Genomic DNA, 22,008 nt, shown 5'->3' on the forward strand with positions numbered 1-22,008 from the left:
ACCTCTCGCCCCGTTTTCCAGAATTGCAGTTGTCAGCATATAGCGCTGTTTTTTCTATTACTGTGTGTGCCTGTATCGGTTTGATGTGGGGAGAGGGCACCCCTGGCACAGGGTTGGTTCAACATAGGATCAGGATAGAACTCATAGGTGCATCCACCATGTGTTACATCAGGGGGAGGGTTCAAGGGCAGCTCCGCCACGTCTTATGATCAGGATAGGATTCAAAGATGGCTCCAACAAATGTTACGGCTACAGCAGTGTAAAAAGTGGATCCTCACGTGTTACGGCTGAGAAATGGTTTGGAAGAGGATGCACCATGCTTTACGACTGGGAGAGAGTTCAGAGGTGAATCGACTCACTCCAGAACGGTGTCTGAACATGAGTTCACCGGTGGTAGGTTCAGAGTATCGTATGTGGGTCCCCATATGAAACCGGGTCTTGTACACGGGAACGAGTATGTGGCAGCAAGAGGAATACGAGGTAAAGCATTGAGGACCAGCGAAACAGTAATTTCTCGTCGACAGCGATAAGACGGCTGCAATATATTGTTTAATCTGAATGACCACAAAATGTAGAGTAATAAATATATGCATGTAGGATCGCAAAGCCTGGTTTGACCACCAAGGCCGGTCGCGGTGACCGAGCGGTTCTAGGCGCTTCAGTCCGGAACCGCGAGACTGCTACAGTCGCAGGTTCGAATCCTGCCTCGGGCATGGATGTGTGTGCTGTCCTTAGGTTAGCTAGGTTTAAGTAGTTCTAAGTTCTAGGGGACTGATGACGTCAGATATTAAGTCGCATACTGCTCAGAGCCATTTGAACCATTTTTGGCCACAAAGTTATCAGCAACCGCCTTGTTGTTGTTGTTGTGGTCTTCAGTCCAGAGACTGGTTTGATGCAACTCTCCATGCTACTCTATCCTGTGCAAGCTTCTTCATCTCCCAGTACCTACTGCAACCTACATCCTTCTGAATCTGCTTAGTGTATTCATCTCTTGGTCTCCCTCTACGATTTTTACCCTCCACGCTGCCCTCCAATACTAAATTGGTGATCCCTTGATGCCTCAGAACATGTCCTACCAACCGATCCCTTCTTCTAGTCAAGTTGTGCCACAAACTTCTCTTATCCCCAATTCTATTCAATATATCCTCATTAGTTATGTGATCTACCCATCTAATCTTCAGCATTCTTCTGTAGCACCACATTCCGAAAGTTTCTGTTGTCTTCTTGTCTACACTATTTATCGTCCACGTTTCACTTCCATACATGGCTACACTCCATACAAATACTTTCAGAAACGACGTCCTGACACTTAAATCTGTACTCGATGTTAACACTTTCCTTGCCATTGACAGTCTACATTTTATATCCTCTCTAATTCTACCGTCGGTTATTTTGTTCCCCAAATAGCAAAACTCATTTAGTTTTTATTTCTTCTCCATGGATTTTAATTCCTACTCCGAATTTTTCTTTTGTTTCCTTTACTGCTTGCTCAATATACAAATTGAATAGCATCGGGGATAGGCTACAACCCTGTCTCACTTCTTCCCAACCACTGCTTCCATTTCATGCCCCCTTGACTCTTATAACTGCGATCTGGTTTCTGTACAAATTGTAAGCAGCCTTTCGCTTCCTGTATTTTACCCTTGCCACCTTCAGAATTTGAAAGATAGTATTCTAGTCAAAATTGTCAAAAGCTAGAAACGTAGGTTTGCCTTTCCTTAATCTATCTTCTAAGATAAGTCGTAGGGTCAGTATTGCCTCACTTGTTCCAACATTTCTACGGAATCCAAACTTATCTTCCCTAAGGTCGGCTTCCACCAGTGTTTCCATTCGTCTGTAAAGAATTCGTGTTAGTATTTTGGAGCCGTGACTTATTAAACAGATAGTTCGGTTATTTTCACATCTGTCAACATCTGCTTTCTTTGGGATTGGAATTATTATACTCTTCTTGGATTCTGAGGGTATTTCGCCTGTCTCATACATCTTGCTCACCAGATGGAAGAGTTTTGTCAGGACTGGCTCTCCCAAGGCTGTCAGTAGTTCTAATGGAATGTTGTCTACTCCAGGGGCCTTGTTTCGACTCAGATCTTTCAGTGCTCTGTCAAACTCTTCACGCAGTATCATATCTCCCATTTCATCTTCATCTATATCCTCTTCCATTTCCATAATATTGTCCTCAAGTACATCGCCTTTGTATAGACCCTCTGCATACTCCTTCCACCTTGTAGATATAGATAAAACGTCGTTAGCTAAAGCGGATTTGGAACTGCAATATGCAACTGCTTGTTTCACCCAGTGAAAGACTGTTAACGTGTTTCAGACTAACAAACAGTGTTCACAGTGTGGTTCTCTGTTCTGGAATGAACGCCAGTGTGTGCAATCGGAGGGTTTATTTCGTCAGATGTGTCTAGTGGGAACGGCTGCCTGTGTTCTCAAACGTGGTGCATACAAGACCTTGGATACATTTAGTGTTACAAGCTTCTTGTGACGACAATTTAATTACTTCACTTGCATAATCTTTGCATGTGATTCTCAGACGATGAAAAGACGTTTTATTACGAAGAACTGGATATCAGTGAAGAAATAGTTGTGAAGTATCAGCATGGACTTGACACGTTTAACTCCAACGAGTGGGACAAAATGGCTCAGAAGATTCAGGAAGCAGCGAAACAAACATTTTCCTTGCTACGAAAAGGAAACATCCATGGTGGGATGATGAATGTGAAGGTACCTTACGGAAACGTTCTGAAGCTTGGAACAAGTGGAACCCTACCAAACAGAATTTCGAAGAATTTAAAACCCAAAGAAGGATGACAGCAAAAATATTTAGGAACGCAAACGAAGGTTTGAAAGAGCTCAATTAAAGGAACTAGAAGAGAATTTTCGGAAGTACAACACCAGAATCTTCTATCAGACATTTAAAACAAAACTTAGAGGTTACTCATCTCCCACCACCTGTTTCAAAAATGATTAGGGCAAACTGATTATGAACAACAAACAGAATTGTGAACACTTGACTAGGTACTTCAAAGAGTTGCTCAACTGTGACCTACCACCAGAATAATTAACCTTCCAGAAACCACGAAACAAACTTCCTGATTCCACCCCACCAGATAAAAAGGAAATACGAGAGATCATCAGGAGCTTGAAAAACAACAAAGTGTCTGGCAAAGATTCAATTGTTGCAGAACTTTTGAAGTACGCAGGAGACAGTTTCCTGGAATGACTTGAAAGGCTCTTTCAAAAATTCTGGCTCACGGGAGATATCCCAGAAGAATGGAGAGATGCTGTCATCCACCCATTACCCAAGAAAGGCGACAAATCCAATGTCAATAATTACAGAGAAATATCACTTCTACCAGTAGCATACAAGATCTTTGACATTGCTCTCAGACATAAAATAGAACAACACATAGATCAAGAACTAGGTGAATATCAAGCTGGCTTTAGGACAGGAAGATGGTGTGCAGCGCAGATCTTTACCATCAAAACTTTAATCAAAACAAAGACACTAACAGCTGATAAGAAAGTGATTGTGCCATTGGTGGACTTTAAAACGGCGTACGATTCCGTAGATAGAGACACATTAATAGTGGTGCTGAAAGACTTTGGAACAGATGATAAGAAAACGAAGCTTATTCAGCAAATACTAACAAACACCCGATCACAAATTAAATTTTTAGGCGAACTGTCAGAGGCCTTTGAAATCAAAACAGGTTTGAGACAAGGAGACAGTCTCTCTCCGATCTTGTGCAACTGTGTTTTAGAAAAAGTTATCAGGGAATGGCGAAAAGAAATGAGTCAGTTCAACTTTCCAAATGGAATCAGGCTGGGCCGCAAACAATCTGTGCTTACGTTTGAATGCCTCGCGTTTGCAGATGATATAGTTGGTACGTGGGTTCCCTTATTCGTACTACTTTTACCCACCATATCTTAGATACCATAAAAGAGGAAGCGGGATGGAATCATGGTTGGTACTCACCATTTATAATTAATACAGTTAATTGACATTACGCCTTTTAAGGAATTTGACAATTACAAACTGTGGACGAGCCAGTAGATACGGCTTTGCAAATACAGTTAGAAACCCAACGTACTCAGTACTCAAATAACCAGTCCCTTAAGAGAAAGTTATAAAAAACTTTATGTGCCAGGCATTTATATAAACCTTAAGTATAGCAATTATCAATTACTTCAGATAGACACTTCATCAAACTCCTTAAAACCAATTATTACATCAAGATAGCCACACTTAAAACATTCTTCACTAAAATACGCTTGTTGTTGGTGTTGTGGTTTTCAGTCCTGAGACTGGTTTGATCCAGCTCTCCATGCCACTCTATCCTGTGCAAGCTTCTTCATCTCACAGTACTTACTGCAACCTACATCCATCTGAATCTGCTTAGTGTATTTATCTCTTGGTCTCCCTCTACGATTTTTACACTCCACACTGCCCTCCAATATTATATTGGTGATCCCTCGATGTCTCAGAACATGTCCTACCAACCGATCCCTCTTTCTAGTCAAGTTGTGCCACAAACTCCTCTTCTCCCCAATTCTATTCAATACCTCCTCATTATTTATGTGATCCACCCATCTAATCTTCAGCATTCTTCTGTAGCACCACATTTCGAAAGCTTCTATTCTCTTCTTGTCCGAACTATATATCGTCCATGTTTCACTTCCATACATGACTACACTCCATACAAATACTCTCAGAATCGACTTCCTGACACTTAAATCTATACTCGATGTTAAAAAACTTCTCTTCTTCAGAAACGCTTTCCTTGCCATTGCCAGTCTACATTTTATATCCTCTCTACTTCGACCATCATCGGTTATTTTGCTCCCCAAACAGCAAAACTCCTTTACTACTTTAAGGGTCTCATTTCCTAATCTAATTCCCACCCGAGTTAACTCGACTACATCCCATTATCCTCGTTTTGCTTTTGTTGATGTTCATCTTATATCCTCCTTTCAAGACACAGTCCAGTCCGTTCAACTGCTCTTCCAAGTCCTTTGCTGTCTCTGACAGAATTACAATGTCATTGGCGAACATCAAAGATTTTATTCCTTCTCCATGGATTTTAATACCCACTCCGAATTTTTCTTTTGTTTCCTTTATTGCTTGCTCAATATACAGATTGAATAACATTGGGGAGAGGCTACAACCCCGTCTCACTCCCATCCCAACGACTGCTTCCCTTTCATCCCTCGACTCTTATAACTGCCATCTGGTTTCTGTAGAAATTGTAAATAGCCTTTCGCTCCCTGTATTTTACCCCTGCCACATTCAGAATTTGAAAGAGAGTATTCCAGTCAACATTATCAAAAGGTTTCTCCAAGTCCACAAATGCTAGAAACGTAGATTTGCCTTTTCTCAATCGAGCTTCTAAGATAAGTCGTAGGGTCAGTATTGCCTCACGTGTTCCAATATTTCTACGGAATCGAAACTGATCTTCCCCGAGGTCAGCTTCTACCAGTTTTTCCATTCGTCTGTAAAGAATTCGCGTTAGTATTTTGCAGCCGTGACTTATTAAACTGATAGCTCAGTAATTTTCATATCTGTCGACACCTGCTTTCTTTGGGATTGGAATTATTATATTCTTCTTGAAGTTGCGGGTATTTTACCTGTCTCATACATCTTGCTCACCACATGGCAGAGTTTTGTCAGGACTGGCTCTCCCAAGGTCATCAGTAGTTCTAATGGAATGTCGTCTACTCCCAGGGCCTTGTTTCGACTCAGATCTTTCAGTGCTCTGTCAAACTCTTCGCGCAGTATCATATCTCCCATTTCATCTTCATCTACATCCTCTTCCATTTCCTTAATATTGCCCTCAAGTACCTCGCCCTTGTATAGACCCTCTATATACTCCTTCCACCTTTCTGCTTTCCCTTCTTTGCTTAGAACTGGGTTTCCATCTGAGCTCTTGATATTCATACAAGTGGCTCTCTTTTCTCCAAAGGTCTCTTTAATTTTCCTGTAGGCAGTATCTATCTTACCCCTAGTGAGATAAGCCTCTACATCCTTACATTTGTCCTCTAGCCGTGCCTACTTAGCCATTTTGCACTTCCTGTCGATCTCATTTTTGTGACGTTTGTATTCCTTTTTGCCTGCTTCATTTACTGCACTTTTATATTTTCTCCTTTTATCAATTAAATTCAATATTTCTTCTGTCACCCAACGATTTCTACTAGCCATCGTCTTCTTACCTATTTGATCCTCTGCTGCACTTCACTACTTCATCCCTCAATACTACCCATTCTTCTTCTACAGTATTTCTTTCCCCCATTCTTGTCAATTGTTCCTTTATGCTCTCCCTGAAACTCTGTACAGCCTCTGGTTTAGTCAGTTTATCCAGGTCCCATCGAATTAAATTCCCACCTTTTTGCAGTTTCTTTAGTTTTAATCTACAGTTCATAACCAATAGATTGTGGTCTGAGTCCACATCTGCCCCTGGAAATGTCTTACAGTTTAAAACCTGGTTCCTAAATCTCTGTCTTACCATTATATAATCTATCTGAAATCTGTCAGTATCTCCAGGCTTCTTCCATGTATACAACCTTCTTCTATGATTCTTGAACCAAGTGTTAGCTATGATTAAGTCACGCTCTGTGCAAAATTCTACCAGGCAGGTTCCTCTTTCATTTCTTACCCCCAATTTATATTCACCTTCTAGGCTTCCTTCTCTTCCTTTTCCTACTATCGAATTCCAGTCACCCGTGACTTAAATTTTCGTCTCCCTTCACGATCTGAATAATTTCTTTTATCTCGTCATACATTTCTTCAGCTTCTTCGTCATCTGCAGAGCTCGTTATAAACGCTTATAATCTTACTATTTCAATCCGTTAAAGTAGCACTTGTTAAAAGGTCAATTACGAACTTAATGCTTCCGGGCGCTAATACCCCTCGCTTTATTTTTCCTTATTAAGAAAACAGAATTCCTGACAAACTCCAGAAATTGAAATTCCCACATAGGATTTCCCTCAAAATACATACAATGAAAACAGTTACCAGTAAAGGGTGACTTAATGACACTTCAACACTAGTGCCAAGCTGAGATCCAGTTACATAACATGACAGAACCACTTACATAAAAAACTACAGCAGAAACACTGATCTTTAAAAATGAATGTTCGAGTGCTCAGACGTGTTAATAAAAGAGTACTAGATAGAGCTGCGCGAGGAACTCAGCAGATGCTATGGAATTTAAAGTTTAGCCAGTTGTCAGTCGCTAATATTTAAGGGAGCAGGTTCGTATAAGAACAGTTTACATACAATATATATTTATATATCTACCAGCTTAAACCGCCTTGGCGAAAGGAAAATAAATAATAGGCTTTGGAAGGCGGTATGTGAACAACTCCCGGTAGTGGACATGTTCACATACACTGCCAGGCCTAGACCTCGGACGACATTTCACTCCCCGCCAAGGCGCTGGCACAATCAAAGGTTTTTGCGCGAATCACAGAGACATTCCAATAACTCTGAAACATAGAAACACTCGGCAGAATCTTTCACTCGATATATGGGTAAGCGTGTATAGGAACACGTTACACCACTGACAAATTCGCAACTTTAACCTGCAGAATTTTACACATGGACATCCGTATCAATAGAGTGCAGGCTTTGAAAACGCCGACATAAAATCATTTGATTACGAGAAACACAGAGCACTAATAAAAATTCTGAGAAAGCTTTCAGATAACGGCCACCATTTAACTAGGCCAACTGAACTCTTCCACACCATCGTAAAGTTCGACTATGAAAGTCTCATCATAATAATAAAATTTAAATGCCTCTTAGTCCGTCGGCCAACGAAACACAATTATGACCACTTACTCATATCACATACACAATACGAAGGAATGGGTTCCATAGCTTCACCGCTTCGCTTCAAATTTTGTTCCCAGCGAAGTCACAGAACTTGTATCCCCAAGCTGCCCATGTCGCCAAAACGCCCGACCAACTTCACACCACAACGTAAAACGGTCATCACGCTCGTTCGGCAGCCGTTGACACTCGTCTCCCAGCGAATGTCGCGAGTTCTCAAACGGGTTATCCGCCGAAGGCTAACATTCAACTCGCTTCTCCCGCCAACCCGGAAGATAAGATACGCGAAAAGCAAAGATACCTTAGCTCAACCACAATCGATCTCAACGATACATAAACAAAATAACACTGGCGCCATCTCACCACGGCTCAATAGTGTATTTTGCAGAGAATCTGTAAATTGCCACTAAACAGGTTGAAGTCCATAAGGAAACAGTAGCAAAGGGAGGACTATTGAGAAGACATAATACAGGGTGATTCAAAAAGAATACCACAACTTTAGGAATTTAAAACTCTGCAACGACAAAAGGCAGAGCTAAGCACTATCTGTCGGCGAATTAAGGGAGCTATAAAGTTTCATTTAGTTGTACATTTGTTCGCCATTTCAGCCAATAAAGTTTTTGGTCCCTTTTTCTTCGAAGGTGCTACTGTAACTGGACTACAGTATCTGGAGATGTTAGAGAATTGGCTGTTCCCTCAGCTCGAACAAGAAGCACAACAATTCATATTTCAGCAGGATGGAGCGCCACCACATTGGCACTTATCCGTCCGTAACTACCTGAACGTCAACTACCCGAGGCGATGGATCGGCCGCCAGGCAGCCCGTGACAGAGCACGTCATCACTGGCCTCCAAGAAGCCCTGATCTTACCCCCTGCGATTTTTTCTTATGGGGGTATGTTAAGGATATGGTGTTTCGGCCACCTCTCCCAGCCACCATTGATGATTTGAAACGAGAAATAACAGCAGCTATCCAAACTGTTACGCCTGATATGCTACAGAGAGTGTGGAACGAGTTGGAGTATCGGGTTGATATTGCTCGTGTGTCTGGAGGGGGCCATATTGAACATCTTTGAACTCGTTTTTGAGTGAAAAAAAACCTTTTTAAATACTCTTTGTAATGATGTGTAACAGAAGGTTATATTATGTTTCTTTCATTAAATACACATTTTTAAAGTTGTGGTATTCTTTTTTAATCACCCTGTATATGAACATAATTCCCACTGATCCAGTCTGGACAATGAGGACCGAGTATGGCGACATCAAAAGAGTTCAGAGGTTCAAGTACCTAGGAGAGATTTTGACTCCATACAACAATGAAAAGGCAGCAATTGAAGAATGGGCAAGAAAAATGGAAACAGCATTCAAATTGTGTCAGAACACATACAAATCTAAATCACTCTCATACCTGGCCATATTCCGACACTACAGCACAGTCGTCAAACCTGAATGCATCTGAGACAATAGCCAGGAAGGGACATTCAAACTTGGAAAAGAAAGAAAGGAAATTCCTAAGAAAGATTCTTGGGCCCAGAAAAATATGAAATGAATTTACTTTCCGCCTAAGATCAAATGAAGAACTTTATCAACGATTTGAAAATATCATTACCATAATGAAGAAAAGAAGACTGTCTTTCTATGGACATATTAAAAGAATAGAATCAGAGAGGCTGGCCAACAAGATTCTTCTCTTTCAGGAGAACTGGAAGACATAAGTTCCATGGGTGAAAGAAGTGCCCTGTGATCTAGGAAAATGCGGGATCATGGTAGAAGAAATTGTGAACGGGCAGATCTTTAGGAAAACGTTTGCGGAACTGAAGGAATTCTTAGAGGAGAAAACGAGCAAGAGCAGAGTACTCTCGGCAAAAGAACGTGCACGAGGGAGACAACGGATGAAGGAGTACTGGCGAAAGAGGAAGGAGGAGAACTTTAGAAAGTGGGGCAAGTTGTGTAAACGTAGCCAATAGATGGCTGTAACGAAAATAAATAAAAAATATGAAGAAGGATGTGTTTCAAGCGATCCATTTGACTCGTATAAGTCGTTAGCAAATAATTTGGTAGGATAACGCAAATGGGACCACAAGATCAATGGGGCAGACATCTAGGCCCTGGTCAGTAGTATTTAGTATCGTGATCTGTAAATTAGGGCACTGGGCGGATTTTGACCTCCATGGCGGCGCCAAGACGACAGACACACGTGCGGATGACTCAAAATGGCGGCTGCTATACCGCACTTCATTTCATTCCTCAGTACTTACAGTTATTACATCATGGCAAGTGGGGGTATGGGGTGCGGACATGAGGTATACCCGAGTGGGGAGCCCTGTCTCCCGCAAACTGAATAAATAGGGAATATGCAACGATATGTTATTGAAATTGATTTGAATTTCATGTGGTGAGATCCTTCCTCTCAAGCACAGACTGCGAGACTGAGTATTCTTCTCGCCAATATTTTCTTAGGAGGAGCGGGGAGGAATGGGGTGAGGGCTGGGGAGGTCGGGACGTGCTCTGTTGGAGGCGTTTTGCACTAGATCAGTTACACACACACACACACACACACACACACACACACACACACACACACACACAGACACACACACACACACACACACACCAAAATTTTCCAACAGGACAAAGCTGATATGCCTACTCGATTCATAAATGTCAGGAAACATATTTCAATTGAGGAGAGGCGCTGGACCAAGATTTTCAAAAATAAAATCCCTTCATGACATGTTTTTTTTTTTATTCATTGGTACTCACTCGCTACAAACACGAAGACACCTACTTTATACTGTAATTTTACAATAACTTAAATCATTTACTGGTATTCATCATACCGATAATTAAGAAACATTCACTTTGAATTAGCTTTAATCAAATACGCAAAAACAGGCATTCACTTTAACAATTAAAAAAGATTTCAATAAAATCTGGCACTGGGCCTAATTTCGAGAGAACAACTCTCCTCATAAAACGATGTTCAAAACAAGTTACTCCTGAACAAAGACAGCTCCACCAACACTGGTTGTAACATCGTTAACTAGAACTTAGCAGGAGGTTCTCAAAATTGCTAATTACAGTTCACAGGTCATGACAAAATAAAACTCATCAATTACTACAGAATTACAGCTCGACACTTTTAGGCCACAAACATAGCATTCAACCTTACCCAACACTCATATTAAAATTTTTTGGGAAAGATAAAGAAATCAACATATCCCGTTTACAAATTGAAATGGTTTTCATTTTTTTACAACCAGTACAGGCTTGTTTTGAGTGCGCCTTTTTCCCTTGGGGCAGACAAAGAATGGTCGGGCCACAATATCGAAATAACACCTCTCCTGCTGAGCTCAGATACTTCACAGTTAAGCAAAAGGTTCCTGACCCGTCAGCACACAACACAGTTACTATTTGAAATTACTGACAAAAAATTAAAACTGCTGCAATCAACACTCTGAATATGTTTAACAAAGTTAGCGTGTCACCCAAGTCCCAAGTGCAGCTGACCCAGTTATCGCTTGTCCGTACGTACAGTGACGTCCTGCTGGAAGACAAGGAAGCACACAAGGCAGAGCCCACTTCACGGCCATATCTCGCAACTTGTCCACGCCGCTGTCCAGAACAGCTGCCCTGCGAGTCCTCGCGGCATCCCTAGCGACAGCCGACTGCCCTCCCTGGGCCTGTGACGTGCCGTTTCATAGGTTTCGCGCTCCACAGAGCCTACGTCCCTCAGTATAAACTGATAGATCGGACTCAGTGCGGACACATCAATCTCCCACCCTTAAAGTAAAACTCCCCAGGAACTGCTCACCTTAAGCTGGTTTATACGGGTACTGATCTCCCTGTACGTTTGCAGATGTTTTACCAAGTAATTAACAGGAGTGAGGACGCTAATCACCACACATGGGCCGACATGTCTGGGTCCTTGTAATGGACTGGCCTGCACAGAGTCCTGACTTGATCCTGTACAACGCCTTTGGGATGATTTGGTACGCCGACTTCGTGCCAGGCCTCACCGACCGACATCGATACCTCTCCTCAGTGCAGCTCTCCGTGAAGAATGGGCTGCCATTCCCCAAGAAACCTTCCAGCATTAGAATTAGAAATTTTTGTATTAGAATTTTTAATAGGTTGGTGTATAAGTTGCGCAAATATTCTAGTAGAAAATCAAACAGCACGTAGGTATGTCATCAATATGACCATAAACATATGGAATACTGTGGAAAAAATATGGAAGATGACATAAAATCGGTAAAATTGGAGGAAAACCGTGTGTAATCACGAAAAATTGATGTGAAATACGTAAAAATAGAGGGAAATACGGTGAAATATGTAAAATCGCGAAAACCTAGTAAAATTACGAAAATTGACTAAGAAAACATAAATTTAGGGACAAGTACCATGAAAAGAGTACTGAGAAAAATAAAAAAATGGCGTGTTCCGAAGGAGGAGAGTAGACTGATGCTATATATACATACCTTAACTGTGGAGAGGAGGCATACTAGAGACGCGACGTCAAGGCGAAACGGCAGTATTATCCTACACATGAGCAACACAGCCTAGCATCGAACTTCGACTTCTGTGAGAAAGAGGAAGGTTAGCAGGAGCGGTGGTAAATTGCGGTAAGACTGTTACATATCCTCTGGCTACTGATCGTGGTGTTTATTCCGTCGTGAGAGGTCACTGTTTCTTCGTATGCATTTTTGACTGTCGACGCTCATTTTATAGGGCTGTTATCAGCGTATCATAATTTCCAAACCGTAATCGTCCTTCGTAATCACTAGGCGTCATACACCTCTGGAAACATATGTAGTGTTTGTATTGCTAAGTCTAAGGCGCTGCAGTCATGGACTGTGCGGCTGGTCCCGGCGGAGGTTCGAGTCCTCCCTCGGGCATGGGTGTGTTAGTTTGTCCTTAGGATAATTTAGGCTAAGTAGTGTGTAATGTTAGGGACTGATGACCTTAGCAGTTAAGTCCCATAAGATTTCACACACATTTTATTTTTTTGTTTGTATAGCAAAGAATCGATGTTTTCTTTGGTGTGCAAGGTAGTAGTTTTATCACTTCACAATTTGTCGCTAAAGTATGCCGTAGAAACACTTTCATGGAGAATGTATGTCATGCACTGGGAATATATTTATTACTTCGGAATATTAACAATGGTGCATTCCGCACGACTAATAGGTAGGAAGCCGCACTTCTCTGGCATTATACTCGTAGCATACAGGTCCATAAACGTGAAGCCTTAGGAATGCATGTGTTTCTCCACGATCATTTCTCTCCTACCAATACGTTCTTCGTTCTGACTTTAGACACTAGATCAATACTTCTGAATTGATAGCACGGTTGATTTACGTAAAATGCTTCAAACTACGTCCGTCTAGAGCTCCATCATAACCGTATGCTATATCATCACAAACCCCCATAAGTACTATACACCAATAAGGGGTGATAACTTCCTCGAAATCTGGATAGATGTTGTGCACTTGGGTGGCGCCGTGAGTAATATTGGTGCGAAGCAGCCTTTGTGGAGACCTGTTACGGACTCGGCTCGCTCTGTTCCTTCACGAGGCGTGGAATGTAGCGCCTCCTACTTCTAGTCTGTTGCAAATTGAATCAGTGATAGTGTTGCAGGAAGGACTGGTCAAAGACAATCTGGGCGAATTTTTCAATCTCCATCTTCATTCTAATAATGCGAGTATGCTCTGTGACTCCCATGTGTATAGGGGCAATTGGTAGTCGTAATCGTAAATTGCGTGCAATGACCGAAGTGCTAGAAATATATTGATCTGTACTGGACGCTGTCCAGTATACTCACAAAGTGGTGGTGGGGTTGCTTAGCAATTATACAGAAATTGGGAATCATGCTGCCACATCATTGGTCTGTGTTGAAATTACGGGAAAACTGGTAAAACTGCTAAAATTGATCACGCTATCAATTGTGGTGCTTATTACGTACATCGATGGTGTCTTTTCCATCCCATCCGTCCACTGGTACACTGATGATTACCACATAGTGATTGACTAACATCATTTGTTTGAGATAGAGAATCTTAGCGGGGATGGCCTGCACAGAAACAGTGATCACGTCCATGACTGCAATGTGAGGGATCCGTCGAAATGGAACACCTAGACGTCTGCTACCACGTCACTGTGAAAGATGACTCTAGATGTAGAGGTCATCAGTCACCCCCGGACAGCTGTGTGGGAATACCCTACAATGCCACAACACTCTTCCCGTTTCCATCTGTTGCAATGTCTTCCACATTTTTTTGTCAATAAGAAGCACCACCTCTGTCTTTTGTTTCAGTCACATTGTGTCTATTGTGGAAGTAGCACCAGTATAATTTACACCATTTTTTCTGTGCAAGCCAATGCACTTGCACCTAACACAGACCTCACGGTGGAGAAAACAAAATGATGCCAGTGTATGTAGCTGTAGTCATATACTGCTTGGAAGTGATACAGTAAAAAAAAAAAGAAAAAAAATGTATCTAACAACTGCACGGTGGATGATCCTCCTACAACATAGGTGACGAAACTTTACATTGGTCTGTGAAAGCGACTTCGATTATGAGCCACCTGCTACAGTGAATATTTAATATGGTCAATGCCGGCACGCAGACAGTATCTGTTTCCGATATATCAGAAGACAGGGACATGGTAATATGTTACCGAGTTCTCTACTGGATGATGTTAGTGGAGTGTTTATAGTCCATAGTTTTTTTCTGTTGGATGGTAAAAATAATGAGGAGGAAGAGAATGTTTGGATGACATATGAATGCACCCTGTGGGACGCACATCTCTTTGGACTGCAGTACCTGTAAGTAGTTTGGAGGTGTACCGCATTGCAGTAGCAAAACTCTCGTCCTTCTTCCAGTTCCTGTATAATGTGGAGTCTTCCTAATTTTCCTGATAAGGAACACCACTGTAACTACTTGCACTATCTTTTCCGCTACCTCGTGTTGCAGGAGAAAGCTTCGTTTGGCGCTGGCCTTACACATTATACATGTTTGGTGGAGCTAGAACAACATGTTCGCATTTCCACCGAGTGGTCAAAACGTGGTCCTATCACATCAGCTTAGCTCACCCTGTTTCTCCACGGAATGCAGAAAGTCTTAGTTATAGCGCTCTCTGACTTCCTTGCAGTTCCGACTTCCATTGGGACGATCACACGGACGAAGCTGCAGAGAGGGCTGGCAGAGACTCAGCAGCAATTACAAGACGCAGAGGGACTGTCTAGGAAACCACGCTGGTGTTTTTGCTGCAGCAGATAGTTTCGCAAAAGTTGACTCGAGGTATGAGAGTGGCATGAATATGATTCGCCAGTTGTAATCATTAAAAGACATCTCCACAGTATCCAACGCAAGTATGTGAGTGTGAGGTTGAAAAAAATGGTTCAAATGGCTCTGAGCACTATGGGACTTGAGAGCTGAGGTCATCAGTCCCTTAGAACTTAGAACTACTTAAACCTAACTAACCTAAGGACATCACACACATCCATGCCCGAGGCAGCATTCGAACCTGCGACCGTAGCGATCGCGCGGTTCCAAACTGAAGCGCCTAGAAACGCTCGGCCACTCTGTCCGACGTGTGTGGTTGAATGGACTTAATTCAAAATCGCAGACAGCATTTTTACAAGAAAGCGAAACCCTATCGGCGACTCTTGTGTGTGCCTGTAGGACCAAGACCGCTTTTTATGGAGTGTGGCAGTAACATACACCACTGGCCATTACAATTGCTACACCAAGAAGAAATGCAGATGATAAACTGGTATTCATTGGACAAATATATAATTCTAGAACTGACATGTGATTACATTTTAACGCAATTTGGGTGCATAGATACTGAGAAATCAGTACCCAGAACAACCACCTCTGGCCGTAATAACGGCCTTGATAGGCCTGGGCATTGAGTCAAACAGATCTTGGATGGCGTGTACAGGTACAGCTTCCCGTGCAGCTTCAACACGATACTACTGTTCACCAAGAGTAGTGACTGGCGTATTGTGACGAGCCAGTTGCTCGGCCACCATTGACCAGACGTTTCAGTTGGTGAGAGTACTGGAGAATGTGCTGACCAGGGCAGCAGTCGAACATTTTCTTTATCCAGAAAGGCCCGTACAGGACCTGCAACATACGGCCGTGCATTATCCTGCTGAAATGTAGGGTTTCGCAGGGATCGAATGAAGGGTAGATCCACAGGTCGTAACACTGTTCAAAGTGCCGTCAATGCGAACAAGAGGTAACCGAGACGTGTAACCAATGGCACCCCATACCATCACGCCGGGTGATACGCCAGTATGGCGATGACGAATACGCACTTCCATTGTGCGTTCAGCGCGATATCGCCAAACACGGATGCGACCATCATGATGCTGTAAACAGAACCTGAATTCATCCGAAAAATGACGTTTTGCCATTCGTGCACCCAGGTTCGTCGTTGAGTACACCATCGCTGTCTGTGATGCAGCGTCAAGGGTACCCGCAAGCATGGTCTCCGAGCTGATAGTCCAAGCTGCTGCAAACGTCGTCGAACTGTTCGTGCAGATGGTTGTTGATGTGTTGACAAATGTGCCAACACCTTGTAGATAGAGGAGGCCGAAATGCACGCTATCTAACACAGACGGCGTGAATTCTGGAACAGGATAAGTAGTGAATGCTAATAAGAAAAGCATGCAGCTCCTCGAATACTTAACTTTATTCGGTCCTTGTGGTACATCGCTCTTGATGAGACATTTCATACGACAACTATCAACTATGTAAGGCTAATGGCGCCTTGCTAGGTCGTAGCCATGGACTTAGCTGAAGGCTATTCTAACTGTCTCTCGGCAAATGAGAGAAAGGCTTTGTCAGTGTAGTCGCTAGCAAAGTCGTCGTACAACTGGGGCGAGTGCTATATCGTATCTCGAGAACTGCCTTGTGGTGGCGCTCGGTCTGCGATCACACAGTGGCGACACGCGGGTCCGACATGTACTAAATGGACCGCGGCCGATTTAAGCTACCACCTAGCAAGTGTGGTGTCTGGCGGTGACACCACATTCCTCCCCCGCAAATCGGCGAACGGTCGTGTTATAAGGTTTCTGCCCGCCGTGGGGAGGACCCCATGTTGACGTATGCGATGAGGTGGGGAGCCTAACAACAGGCGAGGCTGTGCCACCCGCACCCGGCCATTCGGTCCGAGGGGATCTAGGAAACGCCTGAAAACCTAGTCCAGGATGCACGTCAACATGCGGCGTATGCGCCGGTAAAGAGACAGGAGGGGCCGAAGGGTCGACCTCCATTGCGTCGGGGTACCCAACGTGCGAAGACGCCATGTAGTCCGGAGCGAGCAAGAGTTCCATGGCGGAGGACAATTGGTCACGGGAAGCGATCGGCGGCGCGTGACCCAGGGAGGCGCTTGGCGGCTGCAGCGAAACGTCGAATGCGGGCGGCGCCGGCGGGAGAACAGAACCCGTGCGACGACAGAGGCGCAGCTGATTGAGATGCCGACGCACCTTACCAGAGGCCCCCAAAACCAAATACATCGCGCGGCCGAGGCAGCGAAGAATGCGCCCTGCGAGCCAACGCCGTGAATCTCGATAGTTGCGACAGAATACAACGTCGCCTGGAGCAAAAGCAGAAGTCTGCCGTTGCACAGGAACCTAATGCGGCGGATGCAGCAAAGACATCAAGGTTCGATGAGGACAACCGTCGAGCAACTCAGCTCGGGGCTGAGAGCGATATGATGACAAAAAGAGCAACAATGCGTCCTCCTGAGAATGCGACTCTTTCAACTTCAACATCTGTGACTTGAAAGTCCGGACCAATCGTTCAGCGGCACCGTTCGACTGAGGCGAAAATGGCGCGGATGTCAGATGTTGAATACCATTGGCCTGGCAGAATGACTGAAATTCTGCGGATATGAATTGTGGGCCATTGTCGGAAACAATAGTCTGTGGAAGACCTTCAATGCAAAAGATAGCAGACAACGCTTGGATGGTGGCAGAGGATGTCGTCGAAGACATCCGGACAACAAAAGGAAAATTACTGAAGGCATCTACCAGAACCAACCATCGAGCATTCCAGAATGGACCAGCAAAATCGATGTGCAAGCGTTGCCAAGGAGAAGTGGCTTTTGGCCATGCAAAGGCTTTCCGCGGTGGTGCGGATTGTTGTTCGGCACACGCCATGCAAGAAGAACACATATTCGTAATCGCAGAATCGATTCCGAACCAAGTACAGTGCTGACGAGCAAGTTGTTTCGTGCGCACTATACCCCAATGTCCCTGGTGAAGAAGCCGTAAGACAGAGGACTTAACGAACGTGGGACCACGACTCTGGACTGATCATTATCAGAACGCAACAACAAAACACCACGTCGAACAAAAAGTCTCTCCTTATGAGCAAAAAATCGGCGAACCAACGGATCCTCGATCCGAGACTTTGACAAAGGCCATTGCGTAGCAACAAAACGCAAAATGGTAGCAAGGACAGAGTCAGCAGCTGTGGCTGTAGCTACACGACTAAAATCAATCGGATACGATTCGACCACTTCATCGGTTTCCGAATCAATGAACATGCAAGCAAGTTCGGAAGAATCGAATGCTCTGTCCTCAGCAACAGGCAAACAGGACAACGCATCGGCGTTTCCGTGCTTAGCAGTGGACCGATACAAGATATCGTAGCGGTAATGCGAGAGGAAAATAGACCAGCAAATGAATTTCTGCGCTGTACGTGGAGGTACAGGCTTGTTCGGATGAAAAAGCGATGTCAAAGGCTTGTGGTCTGTGATGATGGTAAAGTGACGATCCATACAAGACACCAAACACAAGAGCCAAAGCTTCTTTCTCTATCTGTGAATAATTTCGTTGCGCAGATGAGAGCAATTTTGACGCAAAGGCAATAGGGCGATCATGCGAGCCAACTTTGTGTGCAAGCACAGCACCGATCCCGAAATCCGATGCATCTACCATCAACAAAAGGGGTTTCTGGGGATCGAATGGCGTAAGGCAAGTATTAGAAAGCAACGCCGATTTCAACTGGCGAAAGGTGCGTTCGCATTCCGTCGTCCAGACGAACGGAACACCTGTACGGCATAAGCGATAAAGTGGAGCTGAAATGGAAGACGCATTGCGCACATTCACTCACACCTTGTGATTCTAAATCATTTAATGTTCTTGCAACCTCATCACGCAATGCGTGAGGAACATTGCGCGCTCTGAAAAATTTCGGTTGCGCGTTGACTTTCAGTTCCAAATGTGCTTCATAGTTCGTAGCGCAACCAAGGCCCGGTGCAAAAATGTCAGCAAATTCTTCACACAGATGAGAAACACTGTCTGAAGGCACAGTTTGATTCACTGATAGGACCTGATTTACAATAGACAAGTTAAACAACTGAAATAAATCTAAACCAAACAAATTCACTGCAGAAGAAGAACGAAGAACGTAAAATGACACAAGTTTTGTTTGTCCCTTGTATGTTGCAAGAAGGGTGCACTGCCGAACACAGGGATAAGCCGTCCTGAATAACTTTTTAACTGAACATTTGCGGCATGCAACGGAGGTTTGCCCAGTTGTTTGTACGTGTCGTGATTGAGCAATGAAACTGCAGCTCCGGTATCGAGCTGGAATGGTATGACCTTGCCATTAAAGTACAAATCTACAAAAAGTTTATTGTCCTGCTGTCGACAAGAGCGACTGTCTTGTGCAATTTGAACGGATACAGGTACAGCATCACTTGCTAATTAACGTGATTTCCGGCGACGTCGATGCACACTTTTTGTGGGACGAACACAGTCACTGTTAGAGGAAGTGCCACTGGACGAAGCGGAATTATCTACATGAATGTCCATGGGCGAAGGTCCACGAGCCTGAGTGTCCTTGGTTCGATTCCGGCGCGAAGCAAAAGGCCTGGAATGATTATGATTGTCTGATCTGAGCTTTTTCTGGCAAACACTTTGAACATGTCCTTTCTTATTACAGAAAAAGCAAATAGCTTGGCGTGACGGGCAATTTTCACGCGAATGTCTAGTAGCACACCGCGGGCATGATTTCACTGCATTTGTGTGCTGGCGCGGCACACCTGGTTTAGTGTGTGGCGGCAGCTGCGCGGAAGTGTGCGAGGGCAGTTTACCGGGCCGCGCAGCGCGCCAGGCGGGCCGGTTAATGTTACACACGGCTGGCGAAGTTGCTAATGAGTCCTGAGCAAAGTCAAGCGTGTCTTGTCTATCCAATATGTATATCACTTGTTGAAGGGAGGGATTAACTAGTTTCAAAATTTGCTCCCGTATACGAACATCAGAAACGTTCTGTGCAATTGCATCACGCACCATAGTATCTGAATAAGGAAGGCCACAGTCACATTCAAACGCACAATCCTTAGTAAGGCCTTGCAAAGTTGCAACCCCCTCCCAATTAGTTTGACCGGCCATACGTTTCGTACGAAAGAACGTATACCTTTTCGCAACGACATTAACTGTTTCTTTGAAATAGGCGTCCAATGCCGACAAAATTTCTTCGTAGGACGGAGTCGCTACGTCGCGTCGGGGAAATAATTTCACTATCACACGGTACGTTTGCACCCCTACACACGCCAATAAATGAGGCTGCCGCTCGTTACCTTGAATTCTGTAGGCGGCGAGATGAAATCCAAACTGGCGTGACCATTCCGTCCAGGACTCTTGCTCTGCATCAAAATTGCTTAACGGCGGTGCAACTGCATGTTGTGGCTGCGGTAGCGGCGAAGTGGCGGCTGCCGCATCGGTTTGAATGGCACGTTGACCCTGGACGAGCTGTCCAAGGGCATCCAATAACGCCTGCGACTGCTGAGTCTGCAAGCGATAAAATTCGGACAGTACATCTGGCGAAGCCATGACACAAGTAAATGTAAGCAATTAGAAAGAACACGTTTCCCTCGTCGCCAATGATGTGTTGACAAATGTGCCAACACCTTGTAGATAGAGGAGGCGGAAATGCACGCTATCTAACGCAGACGGGCGTGAATTCTGGAACAGGATAAGTAGTGAATGCTAATAAGAAAAGTATGCAGCTCCTCGAATACTTAACTTTATTCGGTCCTTGTGGTACATCGCTCTTGATGAGACATTTCATACGATAACTATCAACTATGTAAGGCTAATGGCGCCTTGCTAGGTCGTAGCCATGGACTTAGCTGAAGGCTATTCTAACTGTCTCTCGGCAAATGAGAGAAAGGCTATGTCAGTGTAGTCGCTAGCAAAGTCGTCGTACAACTGGGGCGAGTGCTATATCGTATCTCGAGACCTGCCTTGTGGTGGCGCTTGGTCTGCGATCACACAGTGGCGACACGCGGGTCCGACATGTACTAAATGGACCGCAGCTGATTTAAGCTACCACCTAGCAAGTGTGGTGTCTGACGGTGACACCACAGTTGTTGTCTTGCAAACGTCCCCATCTGTTGACTCAGGGATCGAGACGTGGCTGCACGATCCGTTACAGCCATGCGGATAAGATGCTTGTCATCTCGACTGCTAGTGATACGAGGCCGTTGGGATCCAGTACGGTGTTCCGTATTACCCTTCTGAACGAACCGATTCCATATTCTGCTAACAGTTATTGGATCTCGACCAACGCGAACAGCAATGTCGTGATATGATAAACCACAATCGCGATAGGCTACAATCCGACCTTTATCAAAGTCGGAAACGTGATGGTACGCAATTCTCCTCTTTACACGAGGCATCACAACAACGTCTCACCAGGCAACGCCGGTCAACTGCGGTTTGTGTATCAGAAATCGGTTGGAAATTTTCCTCGTGTCAGCACGTTGTAGGTGTCGCCACTGGCGCCAACCGTGTGTGAATGCTCTGAAAAGCTAATCATTTTGCATAACACAGCATCTTCTTCCTGTCGGTTAAATTTCGCGAGCCGGCCGCGGTGGCCGAGCGGTTCTAGGCTCTTCAGTCCGGAACCGCGCGACTGCTACGGTCGCAGGTTCGAATCCTGCCTCGGGCATGGATGTGTGTGATGTCCTTAGGTTAGTTAGGTTCAAGTAGATCTAAGTGTAGGGGACTGATGACCTCAGATGTTAAGTCGCATAGTGCTCAGAGCCATTTGAACCATTTTTTAAATTTCGCGTCTGCAGCATGTCATATTCGTGGTGCAGCAATTTTAATGGCCAGTAGTGTAGTCGTTGTGATCCTGTTTTTAATAG

At 44.2% G+C, this 22,008-nt stretch overlaps 1 protein-coding gene across 1 annotated transcript in view; it reads left to right on the top strand.

Annotated features, from left to right (window-relative positions):
- The window catches only part of LOC126474851 (transient receptor potential-gamma protein-like), a 528,586-nt gene that overhangs the window by 10,861 nt on the left and 495,717 nt on the right, over positions 1 to 22,008 (top strand). The gene's annotated exons all lie outside the window — the stretch shown is intronic.

The sequence above is a fragment of the Schistocerca serialis genome, chromosome 4 (genome assembly GCF_023864345.2).
Source record: "Schistocerca serialis cubense isolate TAMUIC-IGC-003099 chromosome 4, iqSchSeri2.2, whole genome shotgun sequence".
In the NCBI taxonomy this organism is placed as follows: Eukaryota; Metazoa; Arthropoda; class Insecta; order Orthoptera; family Acrididae; genus Schistocerca; species Schistocerca serialis.